At 35.8% G+C, this 20,982-nt stretch overlaps 1 protein-coding gene and 1 non-coding gene across 6 annotated transcripts in view; both read left to right on the top strand.

The window, feature by feature from the left end:
• The window catches only part of PIK3CA (phosphatidylinositol-4,5-bisphosphate 3-kinase catalytic subunit alpha), an 88,902-nt gene that overhangs the window by 23,249 nt on the left and 44,671 nt on the right, over window positions 1–20,982 (top strand). The window contains exons 2-4 of one of the 5 annotated variants that reach the window (XM_044944493.2): window positions 15,640–15,684; window positions 17,432–17,469; window positions 20,318–20,371. The exons of 1 other annotated variant lie outside the window; for it this stretch is intronic. The gene's annotated coding sequence lies outside the window, so the exon portion shown is untranslated. Of the gene's footprint in view, window positions 1–15,490; window positions 15,685–17,431; window positions 17,470–20,317; window positions 20,372–20,982 lie in introns of those variants that run through there. 3 more of the 5 variants (XM_006054300.4, XM_044944501.2, XM_044944502.2) reach the window with 3 other exon arrangements.
• On the top strand, window positions 13,949–14,078 carry LOC112587440. Its single transcript, XR_003111938.1, has one exon. It is a non-coding gene; the product is annotated as a small nucleolar RNA SNORA20 (small nucleolar RNA).

Below are 20,982 nucleotides of genomic sequence, written 5' to 3'. Positions count from 1 at the left end.
TCCACCTGCCAGTGAATGAGGCGCAAGAGACATGAGTTCAGTCCCTGGGTTGGGAATATCCCCTGGAGTAAGATATGCACCCCACTCCAGTATTTTTGCCTGGGAATCTCATGGACAGAGGAGCCTAGGGGGCTACAGTCCAAAGAGTCAGACACAGCTGAGCACAGCAAAGCCTCTACTTATTGTAATACATACATGCTAAGTTATGCTTGCTTATTTATGTATCTGTCTTCCTCAGTAGACTGTGAACCTCTTGAGGTCAGGGATGTCATTTTACTCATCTTGTACCTTTAGCATAAGCCTGGCACATAATTGCTTAATAAATGTTTGTCATATCAATAACAGCTCAATAAAGAAGGCAGGGAAGGAGTGGTTAGTCCCACTTTTCAGTGAGGAAGATGAGGTCTTAAAAAATTAAGTATTTGCTTAAAATTACCCAGCTTGTAAGTACCATACACTTGAGATTTGCCCCTAAGATACCTGGCTGCTTTTCTGGTTTTAGTCTACAGGAAAAGTAGACAGATTATCACTGTAAAACTACACACACACACACACACACAGCCTTTTAAGCATTTTTTCCTGTTTATGTATTTGTCATGTTTGGGGGAGGGGTGTTTTAATAAACTTTTTTATTGTATTCACAATTTATAAATAATACATATTCCTCTAGGGCAAGACCAGATTACTGGATATTCAGCTGTTATTGCTTGGTGTTATCCTCTGCTTTGTATCCCTTTCAGAAACCATAATATAGTACCTAGTGGGGTATCCACAAATACTTGTGTAATTAAATTCAGCCAGCACTTAATGTACTTACCATTTATTCTGCAGTAATTAAGGTAAAAATTATATATATATATGTATAAATATATACACACACGTATAGTACATATATAAGTATTCAAGTGGTTTTGCATTGTGTTTTTTTCAAGTTCAATTTCCAGAGTTTGGTTGTGTTCAGTGTTGGTACTTCAGTCTTGATGTGTTGATGGAAATCAACGACCAGCTGCAAAGTTCAGATCCAGTGTGCCATAGAATACATCTAGCTATGGCTTAAACCAAATGTTAGCAATGAAATATTTAGTAGCAACTGTTCTTTTAAAAGAAACATTTTAGATAATTAGAGTCATCTTGTAATATCCTTGCACCCCAGCTGTCAGCTTTTTACTTTTTCTGCCAGTATTTCTGGAACTAAAATCAAGAAAATGGAAATTAGGGTACCACACTTTGAAGTACACTAAATACTTGACAAACTGTTACATCTTATAAAGATTTCCAAGTAGAGTTCTTCAGTCAGTGTCTCAAAAGATTTTGTAAAAAGCAAATATCTAAATTAACCTCCAATATTAAGCTGAAACACATTAGTAAATATTAGCATTTGAGAAATTGAGCAGTTCCCTCTCTTAATAGTCACTGGACATGGAAATTATTAAATTTGAGCATTTAATTTTAAAAATTTCCTGTTACTGTTAATTTTGTTACCATGTTTAATCAGCATCTCACTATCCTTTTGTTCTCCCTTTCTTTAGCTTTTGTTGTTACTTTCTGCTTTTAATACAGTCAAATGTCCATTTTCTGTTGCATCAACTTATAATAATATTCCTCATATCCCACTGTTATACAGTGATAATAGTACCTTATCTTTCCTTTAAATTCTTGTCCCACCTTCCCTAACACAGTATACATGCAGCTACTTAGTACATTGTCAAGTAATGGGTAACTTTTACATTCTATTCTGTGACCATACTTAAAACTTCTTATGTTTTGACTCTAGGTAGATTGTAATACCTGATATTAATAGTATTTACATTAATTTGCATGCATGCTAAGTTGCTTCAGTCATGTCTAACTCTGCAACCCTATGGACTGTAGCCCACTGGGCTTCTCTATCCATGGGATTCGCCAGGCAAGAATACTGGAATGGGTTGCCATTCTCTTCTCAGAGGATCTTCCTAACTGAGGAATCAAACCCCAGTTTCTTTGTATCTCCTGTATTGGCAGGAAGATTCTCTACCACTTGTACCACCTGGTATGATTATATAAAAACGTTTCACTCCACAACCAAATAATAGATTTCTTTTTACATTCAACATGATGAACCACACAAAGAATATCTTTAGTACTTAGATCACATGGTTACTCTTTTTATACACGCCACAAGTTGCTCAAAATTGTGCTGTTTTCCTTCTTATTTTGAGCTTGATTTTATTATTGTTTTTTCCTCCCTAAAGTTTTTTCCTCCCTTTTATTTCCTATTGTGAAAATAAGCATGTATATTCTTCAATATGCCATTAATACTTTTTGACGCCTCATTTATCTGTTGTTTAAAAGCTGTGAGATTGTTTTTTCTGAATACTTTTTACTTTGGCCACATAGATTTCATTCTAGTTTGGGCTTATTACTATTTATGATTGGTGTAAAACTTTTCCTGGGATTGCTTTTTCTTAATATAAATAAGATTATGTGATTCAGCCTGTAAGTCAGTTCTATCATCTCTAGCATGTATCTTCCTCCTTTTTGGCTTTCATTTTTGGTTGGCTTGAGTAATAACTCATGTGCCTTAGGACTGGGTCATGGGAGGTAAAATCCATGGAAATACTTTATATTTTCTTTACATATGATAATTTGCTGGGTATAAAATTCATGGTCAGAACATTTTCCAACAGATTTTAATTGCTGCCTAGTTTTCGCTCCCTTTTTGCCTCCACTCCACAAACCTTAGTAAAATAGTAATAGAAAGCTGTTCCTTGATATATTAAATAGTAGCTATCCCAAGCCAGAAGCTTCACACAGGCTTAATTACAAAGGATTCACATTCTATTCATGTTATGAATAACATAAGGAACAGTAAGCTATTTTCTCACTTTTTTTGTATTGTATACGATACTGGTACAGTTAAATGAGGGAAAGGAGACAAGTATGATAAAAGAGGATGTAAATTATTATTTGCAAATTTTACTTTCTGTATTCATTTCTGTCTGTCCTAACCACCCACTCGTATCCTGCTCTCCAAAGTGTAGCCATTGTTAGTAACATATGATTAATTTTAAGGGGGAAATGGGAGGGAATACAGGAATATATATTTATATAAAAAAGATATATTTAAGCCAGAGTTTTAGTCTTATTAGTATAGAATTATAATCAACATTTTCTTGTTCAAATATCTTCTGAGTTTGTCATTGTATTCCCTTTTAAATTTTTAATTTTCATCATCAAAATAAATGTATCCTCTAGTAATGACAGTGTGAGGAGGTTGGGTGATTCCCCTTTGTGGAAAACAAGTATAAGAATGCTGAAGTAACTATATTAATATATCACCCAATATATTTTAAAGCAAAGAATAATACTAGAGATAAATTAGAAAGGAATGAACATAGCAGGGAAATGTGAAATTCTAGATACACGTGCACTTACAACAGACATAAAATACATGAAGTAACACTGCCAGAATTGAAAGTAGAAATAGGCAGTTAAATATTTAGAGTTGCAATTTTCTGTATTCTTCTTTCAACAACTGGTAGAATAAGTAGACAGAAAAGCAGGATATAGAAGACTTGAATAAGGCAGTCAACCAATTTAACCTGACGTCTACAGAATACAGTACCCAACAGCACATTCAAAGTGCATATGAAACATTCATCAGGATGAGCCATATAATGGCCCACAAACATAAAGTTTGTTAATAAATATAAAAAGATTGAAATTACACAATGTGTTGAAATTACATAGTGGCGATTTAATTTAAAGGAATTAAATTAAAAGTCAATACAAAAAGAAGGACAATTCCCAATATGTGGAAATTGAATCACATATTTCTGAGTAATCTGTGGATGAAAGAAGAATTCACAGGGGAAATTGGAGAATATTTTTAACTGAAGTAGGAAAATATTTTTAGCTGCATGAAAATAAAAATACAGTATATAAAATTTTTGGTATATAGCTAAAGCAGTGCTAAGAAATTAATTTATAGCTTTAAATGCTTAATACTAGAAAAGAAGAAAGGTCTAAAATCAGTTATCTAAGCTTCTTCTTTAAAGAGCTAAAAAAGAAATAGTTAAGATCAAAGTAAACAGAAGAAAGGCAATAATAAAGATCAGAGAGGAACTCAAGTAAATAGAAAACAGGAAAACAATGAGATGAAAATCTCATTCTTTAAAAGGGTCAGTAAAATTGATAAACCTTTAACTAGAATAATCAATAAAAAAGTAAATTAACAATATTAGGAATGAAGGAATAGATATCATTACAGATCTATAGGTACTTAAAAAGATAATGAAAGAATGTTATGAACAACATTTATACCAATCAGTTTGACAGCTTGGGTGAAATGGGCAAGTTCCCTGAAAAATACAAATGACTAAAACTGACTCAAGAAGAAATAGAAAATCTAAATACACTTATATAGAATAAGGAAATTCAGTTAGTAATTAAAAACCTTCCAACAACAACCATATTCAGGCCCCAATGCCATAACTGGTAATTCTGACAAACACTGAAGAAAGAAAAATTACAATTCCTACCCAGATTTTCAGAAAATACAGATGTAAGGAGAACATCACAACTCATTTTATGACGCCAGTATTACCCAGATATCAAAGTCAAACAAAGACATCACAAGAAAACTAGCAGTGAACATTGCTCACAAATATAGACACAGAAATCTATAACAAAATATTAGCATATTAAATCTAACAGTATATTGATATGAAAAGGAAACTGTATCATGACTATGTGGGATTTATCCCAACAATGAAAGACTGTTAACTTCTAGAATTCAATTCAATTCCGTGTAATACACAGTGCTAATAAAATAAAATTGAAAAACTGTATGATTATCTCAATGGATGCAAAAAAAGTATCTGACGAAAATTCAACACAAATGCATAAAAAGGTCAGCAGGCTGGGAATTGCAGGCAACTTTTCCATTCTGATAAAGAATATCTATGAAAACACAACCAAAATCATACCTCATAGTAAATGCATATGATTATGTCTTTTCTGGTACAGTTTTTGTTCTTGTTGCTGTTTTAATTAAATAATTAACTTATTTAAAAATTTTGCTTAGTTGAGGTTGCATCTGAGTCTGTCTTCCCAGAGGCGTCAAACCATCTTTGTAATAATAACTTTCACCCATAGGGTAATTAGTTTGATTACTTTTGTAAGATACCCTCCTGTGCATACTAAGTCACTTTAGTCATGTCCAACTCTTTGCAACACCATGGTCTGTGTCTGCCAGGCTCCTCTGTCCATGGGATTCTCTAAGCAAGAGTACTGGAGTGGGTTGCCATGCCCTCCTCCAGGAGATCTTCCCAACCCAGAGATCAAACCTGCATCTCCTATGTCTCCTGCATTGTCAGATGGGTTCTTTACCAGTAGTCCCACCTGGGAAATGTTCCTAGAGCCTTCAGTTTTTCTGATTTAATCTTGACCACCCCCTAGGTCTGTTTCACAGCTGTTGTCTTATGACTTTTTGCTCTTATCCTGGAAATTCCCTTCATCTGCTTCCTGTGTTGGAGCCTTGATTTCCCATGTCCCATACCTTCATGGTAGAGAAGGCAATGGCACCCCACTCCAGTACTCTTGCCTGGAAAATCCCATGGATGGAGGAGCCTGGAAGGCTGCAGTCCATGGGGTCGCTGGGAGTCGGACACGACTGAACGATTTCCCTTTCACTTTCCACTTTCATGCATTGGAGAAGGAAATGGCAACCCACTCCAGTGTTCTTGCCTGGAGAATCCCAGGGATGGGGAAGCCTGGTGGGCTGCCGTCTATGGGGTCACACAGAGTCGGACACGACTGAAGTGACTTAGCAATAGCAATACCTTCATGGTGTACTCTCATTTATAAGAGCATATTCTCTAGTGGTTTCTTGAAAAAGGATAGTTCAGTTCAGTTCAGTTGCTCAGTTGTGTCCAACTCTTGGTGACCCCATGGACTGCAGCACACCAGGCTACCCTGTCTTATCAGCAACTCCCAGAGTTCGCTCAAACTCATGTCCATTGAGTTGGTGATGCCATCCAACCATCTCACCCTCTGTTGTCCTCTTCTCCTGCCTTCAATCTTTCCTGACATCAGGGTCTTTTCCAGTGAGTCAGTTCTTCACATCAGGTGGCCAAAGTATTGGAGTTTCAGCTTCAGCATCAGTCCTTCCGATGAATATTCAGGACTGATTTCCTTTAGGATTGACTGGTTGGATCTCCTCGCAAGGGTCTCTTAAGAATCTTCTCCAACACTACAGTTCAAAAGCATCAATTCTTTGATGCTCAGCTTTCTTCATGTTCCAACTCTCATGCCCATATTGATTACTGGAAAAACCATAGCTTTGGATGTTTCTTTGTCGGTAAAGTAATGTTTGTGCTTTTTAATATGCTGTCTAGTTTTGTCATAGCTTTTCTTTCAAGGAGCAAGTGTCTTTTAATTTCATGGCTGCAGTCATCATCTGCAGTGATCTTGGAGCCCAAGAAAATAAAGTCTGTCATTTTCCATTGTATCCCCATCTATTTGCCACAAAGTAATGGGACCAGATGTCATGATCTTTGTTTTTTGAATGTTGAAAAGGGATAACTTAGGGGTAAATTTTTTGAAATTTTACATACCTGAATATGTCATAATCTATTCCTGCAATTATGTGATATTTTAGATGCGTGTACAACTCTGTAGATTGAAAATCATTTTACTCAGAATTTTTTAAATATTGCTGCTCTACTGTCTTTTGGCATACTGTTTTGCTATTGTGTGATCAGGTGCCATTCTGGCTCCTGATCATTGATTTGGCTTGAGGGTGGTTGTTTTTGTCTTTAGAAATTATTATTATGTTCCGTTCAGGCCTGGTGTTATGAAATTTTATGGCACTGTCTCTTGGTATGGGTTTCTTCCTTTTTTATGTGGTGTACTCAGTAGGTCCTTGCTTTCTGCAGACTTACATCCTTCAGTTCTTGGAAATTTTCTTGCCTTTTTATATTTTATCTTCATTTTCATTGTTGTTTCTGAAATTCCTTCAAGTCAGATATTAGACTTTCTGAATTGCTTTTGCTAGTTTTTTACCTTTCCCCTTATTACTCATCTTTCTTTGTATTCTGCCTTCTGGAAAATTGCCTTGACTTTAAATGCCTATTGAATTTTCTTTTCAGCTCGTATTCTCTCTTACTGGTTCCTCTTCTTGTTAAATGATGCAATATTTTCTCTTTCATGAGGATATTTTAATTAGTTTCTTCAACATTTTCTTCTGTCCCATCATTCTGTGTTTCTCAGCACTCCTGTTTTATCTTGGTCTCTGTCTTTAATATTTGGAGACTTTCCTCAAATATATGAAGATCCTTGGCTGTCATTCATATTTAAAAAGCATTAAAAGCTGATAAAAAGTTCTGAGTTTGAGGCAGGGCTCTTGTTTGTTGGTGGACTGTGCTTTAGGAAATACTTAAATGTCATGATCTTTCTTTAGGTTAGTCAGTTTGGGATCCTTTTTTTTGGAGAAAAATCTACTATCTCTTATGTGGGACTACTTATGTTTTAGAGCTTTACTGAAGAAAAGAACTTTGAAACTCATTTAAACTTTCACATTATCCTCTGGTTTTATTCACAACTTTACTCTTAGCTATTTCTGTATCTGTTTCAGTCCACAGTCTTTTGGGTTTATTTTTTCCAGAAACTATGCCTTCTGATTTCCGAAAGATTGGCAAGTCATCGACTACGTTTAGTGAAGTTGGAGACCTGAAATTCCAATAGTTCTGGGTATTTCCTGTCCTGAACCTTTCTGAGGTTCTGTGAAAGTATTAGCTTGTTTCTTACCTATAGGCACTTAAATTTAATATTCCTTACCTCACTTATCGTTCTTTTTTTCCCTTCTGAGCTATTTGTAAATTAAAAAAAAAAAAAAAAAAAAAAATTAGCCCTTTGTCATATATGTTGCAAACACATCTTCCCAGTTTGCCAGTGGTCTTACAGTTTGGTTTATGGAAGAACTTTCACCAGAAAATCTTTGACTTTTTAGTCATTTTATCCATTTTTTTCTGTATGATTTCTTGGTACCATAACATTAATATATAAACGAACCATAGTTTTATTCTGTATGAACAATAACCAATTATATAATGGAAAAGAAGAACTCATTCACAAAACTTAACAAAAAGATCATTTATCTACAAATAAACTTAATAAGCCATAACAACTTACATAAAGAAGTCTTTTAAAACTCTACTGAGGAGGCAAAAATTTCTTGGGCAGAATATGGGAAACACTAATTATAAAAGAAAGATAAATAGGACTAACAAAGTTAACATTTTTTGCTTATAAAAAGACAATAGGAAGATGAATAGACATACCACAGAATGGAAAAAATATTCTTAATATTTATTGCCTTTGCTCAGTCATGTCTGACTCTTTGCGACCCCATGGACTATAGCCTACCAGGCTCCTGTGTCCATGGGATTTTCCAGGCAATAGTCCTGGAGTGGATTGCCATTTCCTTCTCCACTTAATATTTATAAGTGACATAAAAAACTTATTTTCAGCATATATAAAGAATCTGAAATCAACATTTTAAAAAATCAGCTACCTAATATAAAAATGAAGAAAAGATACCAAACATTTCATGGAAGTTATACAAATAGCCAGTAACACATAGAAAGATTTTAAACATCATTTGTCATTGGTAAATGCGAATTAAAATCATTGTATGTTTATTTGTAGAAATATCACTACCCACTAGATATCAGCTACCCACTAGAATAGCTAAGATTAAAAACTGATACTACTAAATATTTATGAGTATGTAGAGCAGCTGGAACTCTCTTTTATTGCTGGTGGGAATGCAAAGTGATCAACTACTTTGGAGAACTGGTAGGCCATTTCTTATAAGGTTAAACATAACATTTGCCTCCTGTGTCAGGAGTTCACTAAGACCAGGTTCAGTGGTTTTGCTTAGAGGACTCACAGGACTCAACATGTGGTCATACGCATTGCTGTAATTTATTATAGCAAAGGATGCAGAGCTCAGTCAGCAAATGAAGAAGGTACATGGGGAGAAATCCAGGGGAGAGCAGGTAAAGCGTACAAGGGACCTCTCTCAGTGGAGTCATGCAAGGTACATTAATTTCCCCAGTGAAGAGTTGTGACAACACTGAAGTGTATCCAACCAGGAAAGCTTAGAGATTCAGTGCACAGGTATAGCCTGAGAGGTTAATCCTGCTGCCCAGCACATACCCAGATTCCAGACGGAAAGCAGGTTATTAGATGCAAACCATATTGTTTCCATAAACAGCTCAGACACAGTGAGCCACTCTTAACCGGTTAGGGGTTGAGAATAATCCTCTCAGTATCTAAGATCCACTTTCCCAGATGCTAACTACGGGCCAACTTTGTAAGCAGGCCTTTTTAGGGATAAACAGCCTTGTAGAACCCAGCATTTCACTTTTAAGTATTTACCAAGAGAAATAAAAGTATATGTCGACTAAAACAAAAACAATAAAATCCGATGTAAAAATGTTCATAGCCAAAATTGGAAAAAGCTCGTATATTTAACAACTAGAGAATGAACAAACTAGTTGTAGTATATTTTGGAGTACTACTTGGTGATTTAAAAGAATTGACTAGTGATACATTAACAGCATGTCTAAATCTCAAAAATAATATGTTAAGTGAAAGAAGCCAAATGCAAAAGAGTATATACTATGTGATTCAATTTATATGAAGAACCAGAAATACTAATCTGTAATTAGATTAGTAATTAATTGATTAAAAATCAAAATGTGGTTGGGACAGAGAGAGAAGTTAATTGGAAAAGAGCATGAGGGGATTTTCTGGGGTTATAGAAATAGTCAATATCTTGTGTGGTGTTTACATAGATATAAAATGTTAAAAATCATCAAACTTAACATTTAAGATATAAGCAGTTCATTGTATGTTAGTTATAATTCAGTTTAGGCTTCCCTGGTGGCTCAGTGGTAAGGAATCTCCCTGCCAATGCAGGAGATTAGAGTTTGACCCCTGAGTCAGGAAGATCCCCTGGAAAAGGAAACCAGTTCCCCTGGAGATGGCAACCCACTACAGTATTCTTGCCTGGAGAACATCATGGACAGAGGAGCCTGGTGAGCTGCAGTCCATGGTGTCACGAAAGAGTCTGTCACAACTTAGTGACTAAACAACAATGTAATTCAATTTTAAATGTAATTACTGGGGAACACTGAACAATAGTTAAATGGAGATACATACTTGTATAGCAAGATTATTTTGTAAAAATGTCAGTACTGTCTAAGCATAAATCAAGTATTCATAATCAAAATATGACCAATTTTTGCTTTGAACTTTTTTTTGAACTTAACAAAGTGGTTCTCAAATTCATTTGGAATTGAAAGCCAAGTTTAATGAGACTGTGTGGAACTAGAAAGAAGGCATTTGTGTTGAATTTAAGGAATAATTGAAATGGCAATAAATAGACACAGAAGAAAGATCCTGGACTTTATTTACAAATGCAAAGAAAACAGAAGAGAGAAGATTGATCCAGTAAGGTTAGAGTTTGGAGGGTGGTTAGAGAGTGGGAGAGTAGAGGCAGAGCATTGTTGTAATGATTTGTGAGACTTTGAGTTTGAGCTATATCTGTAGATACTAGGGATTCATCGTATTATTGTAACTGAGTAATTGTCGTGACACTGGGTGATGAATTGGGGAAGGGAGAAATCAAATAATGTATGCTTTCAGGGCTTTTTGCCTTAGTTCCTGCTGCCCACTTAACCTGCTGTGCCCACTGTACCTGTCAGACATTCTTTTCATTTCATCTTAGAAAAAGCACTTGCTTATGAATGCTTGTGAAAACTCTTTAGGACCTAATAGTGATAGAAAAAAAAAAATCCCATGGACAGAGGAGCCTGGCTGGCTATAGTCCATGGGGTCTCAAAGAGTCAGAGCGACTGAGTACACACAGTGACAGAAGATGGCCAGAAAAACACAAAAGATGGGTTTAAGGACAGTTTAGTGGGTGGAAGTGGCATCATGCAAGAAACATCTCCAAAGTTTCTAACCTTGGAGACCCCACATTTGCATAGTAAGCTGAGCAAGAGTTACCAATGAAAGAAGCAAATAAAGAGACTAGAATAAAATCACAGAAAGATTATTTTGACTTTTTATTGGGGAAATTTGGGGAGAAAACTTTAAATCGTTTATAATATTAATAGCTTCTTAACTTTGTAATTTTAATCTTCTAATTTTGAAGGTATTTCAAAATAAAATGTAACGCATGAACCTGGGAACTTTTTGACAATTACCATTGTAGAAATAGTCACTTTTAGAGTGTTCTCATACTGTCTTGTAGTAACTTTGTAATTGATAGTGAGATCTGTTACAGAGTTTCTACAGATAGATAGGTCAAATAGTGAGAGAGGTAGAGGATGTATGAGTGAGTGCCTGAGTGTATGTGTCTTTTTTGTCCTGGGAAATGACATCCTGACAGGACAGAAGAACAAAAGAACAGTATTGAAAATAGCTAGAGTAAAGGTTGTTTTTTTTCTGTCACCACACAGCAGATATGGAGAATAGTAGAAGCAGACAGATGGACAGTTATGCTAGTTTTGGAGTGTTCTAGTAGAGAAAAGAAACTTTCTGTTCCTTTTATTCAGAAATTGAATTTCTAGGCTAACTTACTAGTTTCAGTAATAAGTTTCATATTCTGACCAAAGAAACATTATCTTTTTTACCCTGGGGATAATGACTCATGCTCTTCTCAGAATTTTGCTTTTGTGGAAACTGAAGTGCAGTCATAAATATAGCACTGTTATTTGGATCTTAGTGCTAATGATACTATTGTAAGTAGACTAGTGATGGGTAAGAACACTAGTGTTGTAAGGTCAGTTGTAACAAAGGAACCACAGACAGGTTTTAATTAGCTGATTCCTAGAGATATAAAAGTATTTAGATTTTTTTTTAAAAACTGATAAAGATAGTTACTGTGATTTTGTTGATTATGCTATAAAAATAGAACACACTTTAATCTTTTTTTTAAAGTACTTCATTGTTTTGAGGACTTTGTGACAGACAAGTAAATTTCTGACTTCCAATAGTGACAGTGGAGAGATTTTAAAGAATTTTTTTCTGCGCATTTTTTCATATACCACTCAAAATTGGCATGAGACCATCAAGTTATAATCATATAGACCATAAAGTAACTCTCCAATAATAGAGATTCTTAATGTTGCTGGAGATGACTCTTGAGAATCCCCTGGACAGCAAGGAGATCAAACCAGTCAGTCCTAAAGGAAATTAGTCCTGAATATTCAATGGAATGACTGATGCTGAATCTGATGCTCTAATACTTTGGCTACCTGATGCAAAGAGCCGACTCATTGGAAAAGACCCTGATGCTGGAAAAAATTGAGGGCACAAGAAGGGAGCAACAGAGGATCAGATGGTTGGATGGCATCACTGATTCATTGGACATGAGTTTGAGCACACTACAGGAGATACTGAAAGACAGGGAAGTCTGGGTAGATGCAGTCCATGGGGTCACAAAGAGTTGGACATGACTTAGCAATTGCCAAATTCAGACTTAAAATGAAGAAAGTAGGGAAAACCACTAGACCATTCAGGTATGACCTAAATCAAATCCCTTACAGTTATACAATGGAAGTGAGAAATAGATTCAAGGGATTAGATCTGAGTGTCTGATGAACAGAGTGCCTGATGAACTATGGACGGAGGTTCAGGTGACAGGGATCAAGACCATCCTCAAGAAAAAGAAATGCAAAGAAGCAAAATGGCTGTCTGAGGAGGCCTTGCAAATGGCTGTGAAAAGAAGAGACGTGAAAAGCAAAGGAGAAAAGGAAAGATATACCCATTTGAATGCAGAGTTCCAAAGAATAGCAAGGCGAGTTAAGAAAGCCTTCCTCAGTGATCAATGTAAAGAAATAGAGGGAAACAATAGAATGGGAAAGACTAGAGATCTCTTCAAGAAAATTAGATACCAAGGGAACATTTCATGCAAAGATGGACTCAATAAAGGACAGAAATGGTATGGACGTAACAGAAGCAGAAGATACTAAGAAGAGGTGGCAAGAATACACAGAAGAACTATACAAAAAAGATCTTCATGACCCAGATAATCATGATGGTGTGATCACTTACCTAGAGCCAGACATCCTGGAATGTGAAGTCAAGTGGGCCTTAGGAAGCATCACTACGAACAAAGCTAGTGGAGGCTATGGAATCCCAGTTGAGCTATTTCAAATCCTGAAAGATGATGATATGAAAGTGCTGCCCTCAATATGCCAGCAAATTTGGGAAACTGTGCAGTGGCAACAGGACTGGAAAAGGTCAGTTTTCATTCCAATCCCAAAGAAATGCAATACCAAAGAATGCTCAAACTACCACACAATTGCACTCATCTCACATGCTGGTAAAGTAATACTCAAGATTCTCCAAGCCAGGCTTCAATAGTATGTGAACTGTGAACTTCCTGATGTTCAAGCTGGTTTTAGAAAAGGCAGAGGAACCAAAGATCAAATTGCCAACATCCAGTGGATCATGGAAAAAGCAAGAGAGTTCCAGAAAAACATCTATTTCTGCTTTATTGACTATGCCAAAGCCTTTGACTATGTGGATCACAATAAACTGTGGAAAATTCTGAAAGAGATGGGAATACCAGACCACCTGACCTGCCTCTTGAGAATTCTGTGTGCAGGTCAGGAAGCAACAGTTAGAACTGAACATGGAACAGCAGACTGGTTCCAAATAGGAAAAGGAGTACGTCAAGGCTGTATATTGTCACCCTGTTTATTTAACTTATATGCAGAGTACATCATGAGAAACGCTGGTCTGGAAGAAGCACGATCTGGAATCAAGAGTGCCAGGAGAAATGTCTAACCTCAGATATGCAGATGACACCACCCTTATGGCAGAAAGTGAAGAAGAACTAAAGAGCCGCTTGATGAAAGTGAAAGAGGAGAGTGAAAAAGTCGGCTTACTTCCCATTTATTTGCTGCTATAGTCCTTCAGTGATATGAGCAGTTATATGCATGGGATAAAACAATACTGGGCCCTTGTAAATGGAGGTAAAGTTGCCATTTCATCTCTTCTCCATGGTCTAGACATTGCTTCCCTGTCTAATGTCCTGTGTAAGTAGAAGTGAATTTCTTCATGGAGTTACTACTGTTGAATTGATATAAGACTGTTGCTATTGTTTTATATAGCACTAAGGGTCGTACCTCTGCATCGGTCATCTTACGTGGGGCAAGTGATTTCATGTGTGACGAGATGGAGTGCTCCTTACACGATGCCCTTTGTATGGTGAAGAGAGTTTTGGAGTCAAAGTCTGTGGTCCCAGGTCGGGGTGCTGTATAGGCGGCCCTTTCTATTTACCTTGAGAACTACGCGACCAGCGTGGGCTCCTGGGAATATCTCGCTATTGTGGAGTTTGCAAGATCTCTTCTTGTTATTCCTAATACTCTGGCAGTTAATGCTGCCCAAGACTCCACAGATCTGGTTGCAAAATTAAGAGCTTTTCATAATGAGGCTCAGGTTAACCCAGAATGAAAAAATCTAAAATGGATTGGTCTTGACTTAGTCAATGGTAAACCCTGTGACAACAAACAAGCAGGGGTGTTTGAACCAACCATAGTTAAGTGCTTGAAATTTGCAACTGAAGGTGCAATTACCATTCTTCGAATTGATGATCTTATTAAATTAACACCCAGAAAGCAAATTTGATAAGTATGGAGGTTATGAAGATGCTGTTCACTCTGGAGCCCTTGATGACTGATCTGTTTTATTTATAACAACATTAGATGCAGCTTGCTTGTATCTCAAATATCACATATTAAAGTGAAACAGGCTGCCGGAAAAAAAAAAGTTGGCTTAAAGTTCAACATTCAGAAAATTAAGATCATGGCATCTGGTCCCATCACTTCATGGCAAATAGATGGGGAAACAGTGACAGAATTTATTTTGAGGGGGGCGGCTCCAAAATCACTGCAGATGGTGACTGCAGCCATGAAGGTAAAAGATGCTTACTCCTTGGAAGAAAAGTTATGACCAACCTAGACAACATATTAAAAAGCAGAGACATTACTTTGCCAACAAAGGTCCGTCTAGTCAGGGCTATGGTTTTTTCCAGTAGTCATGCATGGATGTGAGAATGGACTATAAAGAAAGCTCAGTGTAGAACAATTGATACTTTTGAACTGTGGTTTTGGAGAAGACTCTCGAGAGTCCCTTGGACTCCAAGGAGATCCAACGAGTCCATCCTGAAGGCAATCAGTCCTGAATATTCATTGGAAAGACTGATGTTGGAGCTGAAACTTGAATACTTTGGCCACCTGATGCAAAGAACTGACTTAATTTGAAAAGACCCTGATGTTGGGAAAGATTGAAGGCAGGAGGAGAAGGGGATGACAGAGGATGAGATGGTTGGATGGCATCACCGACTCAGTGGACATGAGTTTGAGTAAACTCCGGGAGTTGGTGATGGACAGGAAGGCCTGGTGTGCAGTCCATGGGGTTGCAAAGAGTCGGACATGACTGAGCAACTGAACTGAACTAAACTGAACTAGCAACTGAACAACAGCAAGATGAAGTTAAAGTTTATGTTCCAGTTTAACCTTAATCTTGCAGTTTAAGAAATAGAGTTTTAAATGTGCTATTTATGTTCTATAATAGATGCTGTTATGCTGAATTTTCACCACATCAGGATTCTCCATCAAGGTATCCATTCTTGTAATGATTGTTATTGGGCACATGCGCATAAGTCTCTGTTGATATCTCCTATAGTGGCTCTCTTTAACCCAGGAACTTTCCCTTATCTCTCCACAGTAAACTTTGCAGTCATTCCTTTTCTTGAGATAATAGTACTCCCTAGTGAAGTTTTCGAATTTTAGCTAAGTTCCCTTTTTCAAACTTTCTTTTATCTCCCTCTGTGCATTTATTTTAATTTCAGCAAAATTAACTAATGAATCATAATGTGTGAAGCAGTTGTTTGATAATAACTTAATGACTTATGTTAAATAGTCAGTTTTAAAGGTTTTGTCAGTTGATACAGATTTTAAAAGTGCTTTAAATTTTGAATTTTATGGTAATTTATTGTTTAACTTTATGTGTCAGGCAGTTGACTGGTGACATACTAAGCAGCAATGAATAAAATGGAAATATTCTACTTACTGATCCCTTATGTTGCTGTTTATACACAGTCACACCCACTTCAGTTTGTCATTCTCATTGCTCTCATTTTAGAGTACAGTAACTATGATTTCCCAGGTGCTTGAAACATTGTACTGTATCAAGTATAAATGAATAGTAAATGTTTGAAAGAGCAAAGTGAAATGCATCTACTAATATAATCCATCATTAAATGGACTCTAAGATATCTTACCTATATGGTGTTGGCTGAAAAATCGAGTTTTTAAAAAGCAAATCTGTGCTTACATGACTCCACATTGTTGCTGCTGTCATTCATAGGACTACTTGTCTTTACATCTTGACTAGGGGATGATTGTGCTGAAATTAAGCTGCCTTCTCTCTGATTGCACACTGGAAGATCTGTATTCCTTTGCTTGCCAGACAGCTCTCCTGCATTACTCCAAATCTTTTTTTAGTGAAGTAGCCTTTATACTAGAGAGCAAATACTTCAGTATCTGATAAATCACTACTAACTTGGTTAATAATTGCTTGCAGGGGAGTTTCTCTGCATTACTAGTGTAATACTAAAGTATTCTGTTATTGCCAGAAAATGGACCAGATGGCAAGCAGTTACACCAGAGTATAGTATTATTATTTGGTCTTTAACATTGAAAAAGAACACTTTTATCAAGTTTCTACTGTATTTCATGTCTTCCATCCAGTGTTGTAGCATTCCTCTTGAACTGTATTGGAGATAGACTTGGGTAGTATTCACTAAACAAATAATACCTATGTTACTTTTTTTAGAATTTAGTTTGAAGAAAATGGAACATATTTACAAGTAGCTCTCTCTGGATTTATTTGATTAAGTTTGGTAAAATGAGGGACTTTTTGTTTTGGCCAATAAATTTGGCATGTGGAATAAGCAGATTAAAAATAGACATTATATGATCATCTTAAGTGAAATTTAATGAAATAAAAGTCAGTGCCCTTTGCATTCTATGCTCTGTATCTATTTGTAAGAACGCCAGTACTATATCAATAAGTATGGTATAAAAGTAAGAATGCTTGAAGAGATTGTAGTAGTGGCCTCCAAGAAAGGTAATCAGTTCAAGGACAAAGGGTGGGAAGTGATATTGGGACAAAAGGATAATAGCTAGCATAGATAAATAGCTAGACAAAAATGGCAGGGACCTGTGTATTGATATGACAACCAAGATTATGCAGTACATCTTCAGTCAGATTTTCCCAGTGTAATCTAAATCAAATCTAAATTAAAAACTAAAATATGTTTTCATGACACTGTATTGTACTGATGCTTAATTTTGTAATACAGACATTGGGGAGTATGCCTTGAGATGAATGAAGCTAAAGGTAAGGTCTTCCTAGTATTTTTAGTGAAAGTTCATTAAATTATATCTATTTCCACAGAATATATGCTAAAATTAGAATGACAGCAGAAGACTAGTTCTGGTCCCTGTGTAAGATTGATACACATATGCAAGAAGTACACCATAGTTTTATGTTAATGTTTTTATTTGATTCACTTACCAGCAGGCCCTTTTCCTGCCATAAAGGAAATTGGCAGAGTCCATTTGTACTTTCTCCTTAGCCTGTGAGTACTAGCAGAATCGCCACCACGATCGTTGCAGTGCGTGCTAGACCTTGTCATTTGATTTTGAAAATAGTCTTTGCAACAGCCAGTTATAGCAATGATATATAAATATATGCTTTGTTCGTCATTTGTGCATGGTAGTATATGAGAATAGACACAGATACCATAGCTGAAGTTTTATGACACTGCATAAAACTCAGGAGATTGAGAAATCCACTGGAAACTGTAGACCATGATGAAGCTTTATGATTGGCCACTCATTCTCTCTTCTAGATAAGTTTGGGCTTGTGACAGATAGTATAAATCTATAAAACTTGAATAAATTTTGAGTTGATCAAAAATGAAAATAATGCTGTGCAGAGATTTTCAATGAGATATATCTGGAAGCATTTAGGTGAATATATTGTATGCTAGTATCCCCAGTCAAAATTGCTAGCTCCATCTTTATTGGATCAAACTAGAGTGAAAATTTACTATTTGGGGATTTAGGTTTCTCTCTCTCTCTCTCTTTCTCTGTGGACACAAAGAGCTTCCCTGGTGGCTCAGACAATAAAGAATCTGCCTGCTGTTCATTCTTGATAAAGAGAAGAAAAGACAAAGAGGAACAGTGTGAAGCAGATGTTTTCCAGAAGTTCATCCATCCTCACCCTTAGTAGCAGGAGACTTGAAAGACTGTTGAGATATTTAAAGCTATGGAAAGTCTTGTGAAGGCATTATGCTAAACCAGAGAGAAACAAAAATGAAAGAGGAGAAACCAGTTGATAAATTTTAGAAAGAGAAGTTCTCATTCCTGATGACTTATGGAAACATCTTGCCTTCAGCTTATTACAGGTCTTTAAAAAGAATCAAGTCAACACTGGAAGACACATTGCTAGTGTTACCTTTTACTAGATGTTTTAATTTGATTAAGATGTTTACTCAGGACATCCTTAAACTCTTTAATGAATTTCTCTGGATGGGCCCTGGATGATGTACTCTTGTCTCTTCAAAAGACTATATCGGAGTCCTGGATAGGTGTTAGCTTCATTAGAATAATAAAGAGTGAAGTTATTTTTGGTAAAGCACCCAGGCTTTTGAGAGGGAAATGGGAGAGTAGAGCCCTTTTATACTTTTCGAAGTGAACCCATCAATCAGGAAAGGAATGGTATGTGGTTAGCATCATCATCCAAATAACGCCAAGTAATAAACAGATTGTCTTCCTTAAATATATGGGACATGAGTCTCATTTGAAAAGGGAAATTAGAGTCTGTGGCCATACCACCCTGAATGTGTCCGATCTCAGCTGAAAAGGGAAATTAGAAAGTACTGTGAGCCCCATTTTTTGGTTATCATCAGTAGTAAGTTTGGTTATAAACTTTGACTTGGTGTAAAAGATTAAACTTTTAGGACCTTTTCTCTTCATCTTTCATGGGCTAAAATTTTGGCTTCGTAGAAAATTGGAGTAACATTTCTAGAACCCCTCCATTTTTTGCATTTTCTTATAGTGGGTCATGCTTCCTTACTGGGCTGGTCTCTTCACTGATCTCATATTGGTTGAATTTTCTTGGAGGCATTCGTGCATGATTAGGCTTCTATTTTCACTGTTGTTTTGGAGTATACTCTAAACCCTTAAATGGAGATATAGCTGTCAAACTTAAGTATCATAGAGCTGTTTCTCTCTTTGTATAAGAGATACTACTTTTTAACCATTTTTCAAGGAAAGTATCTTTTTTTCTCATTAAAAAAAATCACCCTGTATATTATACCAAATTTCCTTTAAGTATTGCTTCTGTGAACTAAATAGGATCTTAATAAATGTTCATGAGCTGTATTGTTGGTTTTTAACCCAAAAGATCACCATCATCCCTGCTTATTTCTAGTCAATTCAGATATGATTAAAAGGCATTTATTTTAGCATGAAGAGAAATTTGATAGTATAGTCTATTTCATTCCTTTTTACTACTTGCTTTTCCTCACTGGTCATTATTTTTTTTCAGTCCAAAAAGCCAAAAATATTTGTTATCATGAGTTTGCATTTTTATTTCTATTATTCATTGCAATTTTTCCCTTTTCTTTAAATAAGAAAACCAATATAATTTCATGTATAAGCTTAAAGAAATAGATTTTTCAAATAATGTATAGTATAATTCTAAAATAACCATTTTTTCTATCTCCATCTGCTTTTTAAGAATAATCTCTTGTGTTTTGTCATTGTTAGAATGTGTCAGATGACCATTTGATGTTTATGCTCTGCTGAGAGTGTACAGACTGAGTTAAACAGATACAGGCTTCATCCTTTAGGGGTTTCATGTTTGAATAAGAATACAGAGACAAATATAAAGATGAGGACAGAGACATCTGTTCAGATACCAAATATATCAATAAAATTATTCTGCATCAAAAAATATTTTTTAAAATATCTATCATCTTCTTACACTAGACCTGCAACAATAAAGTTCTGTCCCTTTCTGGATCTTACAGATAAAAGAGAGGGAAACCTTATTGAATTTTTATGTTCCAAGCACTATGCTAAGGATTTTTTAACATGTATTATCGTATTTAATTATTACAACATCACTATGAGGTAGTAACCTTTTTTTTTTTTTTTTTTCACTTGGTGCTAATAAGGAACTGCCCGAAATTTCCTGAGGAAGTCTTAGTAATTGCAGAGTTCTCCATAAGGTCAGTAATGCTGAGGGTGTTGGAGTAATGATCTGAACCAAAGCAAAACCTTCAGTTTAGACCATTTCTGCTCTGCTGTTAGAACAGCATATATGTTCTCTTTGCTACTAAATACTGAATAATAGCATAATTGAAAAAATGTAGAGGTTTCTAAAATATTTCTGGTCCCTTCGTTACTCATTTGCTACAGGTGTTAAGATGTTAAGGCTTCAGTCACAGTTAGATGCTCTTAATGGAATGGTTAGCTTGGCTCTTCCCTTTGGGCAGAAGGAGGTACCCCTAATGCTGTCCACCTGTCTTACCAGTGCTTGCTGTTAGTCACAAGGTAGCCTGATTAATAAAGAGGAATCAAAGAATTAGAATTTACTATTTTCTACAACTAGAAAAACAAGGCAAACTATTAATGTATTTTTTATTTGAAGTATTAGTCATTCTTTTAGTTCTACATTTCAGAATCGTAATTTAACCACATACGGCTATCTTCATCTGAAAAGTAAGTGGGATTTATAGAGTTACCTGATTTGCAGTTTACTTCTGACTGCTGCTGCTTGTTTTATGTGAAGCTATGATAATCTGTTTTGACTTCATCACAAAGATAAGAAAAATATTTC

The sequence above is a fragment of the Bubalus bubalis genome, chromosome 1, assembly GCF_019923935.1.
Source record: "Bubalus bubalis isolate 160015118507 breed Murrah chromosome 1, NDDB_SH_1, whole genome shotgun sequence".
Classification (NCBI taxonomy): domain Eukaryota; kingdom Metazoa; phylum Chordata; class Mammalia; order Artiodactyla; family Bovidae; genus Bubalus; species Bubalus bubalis.
Note: the sequence above shows the minus strand (reverse complement) of the source record. Positions and strands in the feature narration are given on the sequence as shown.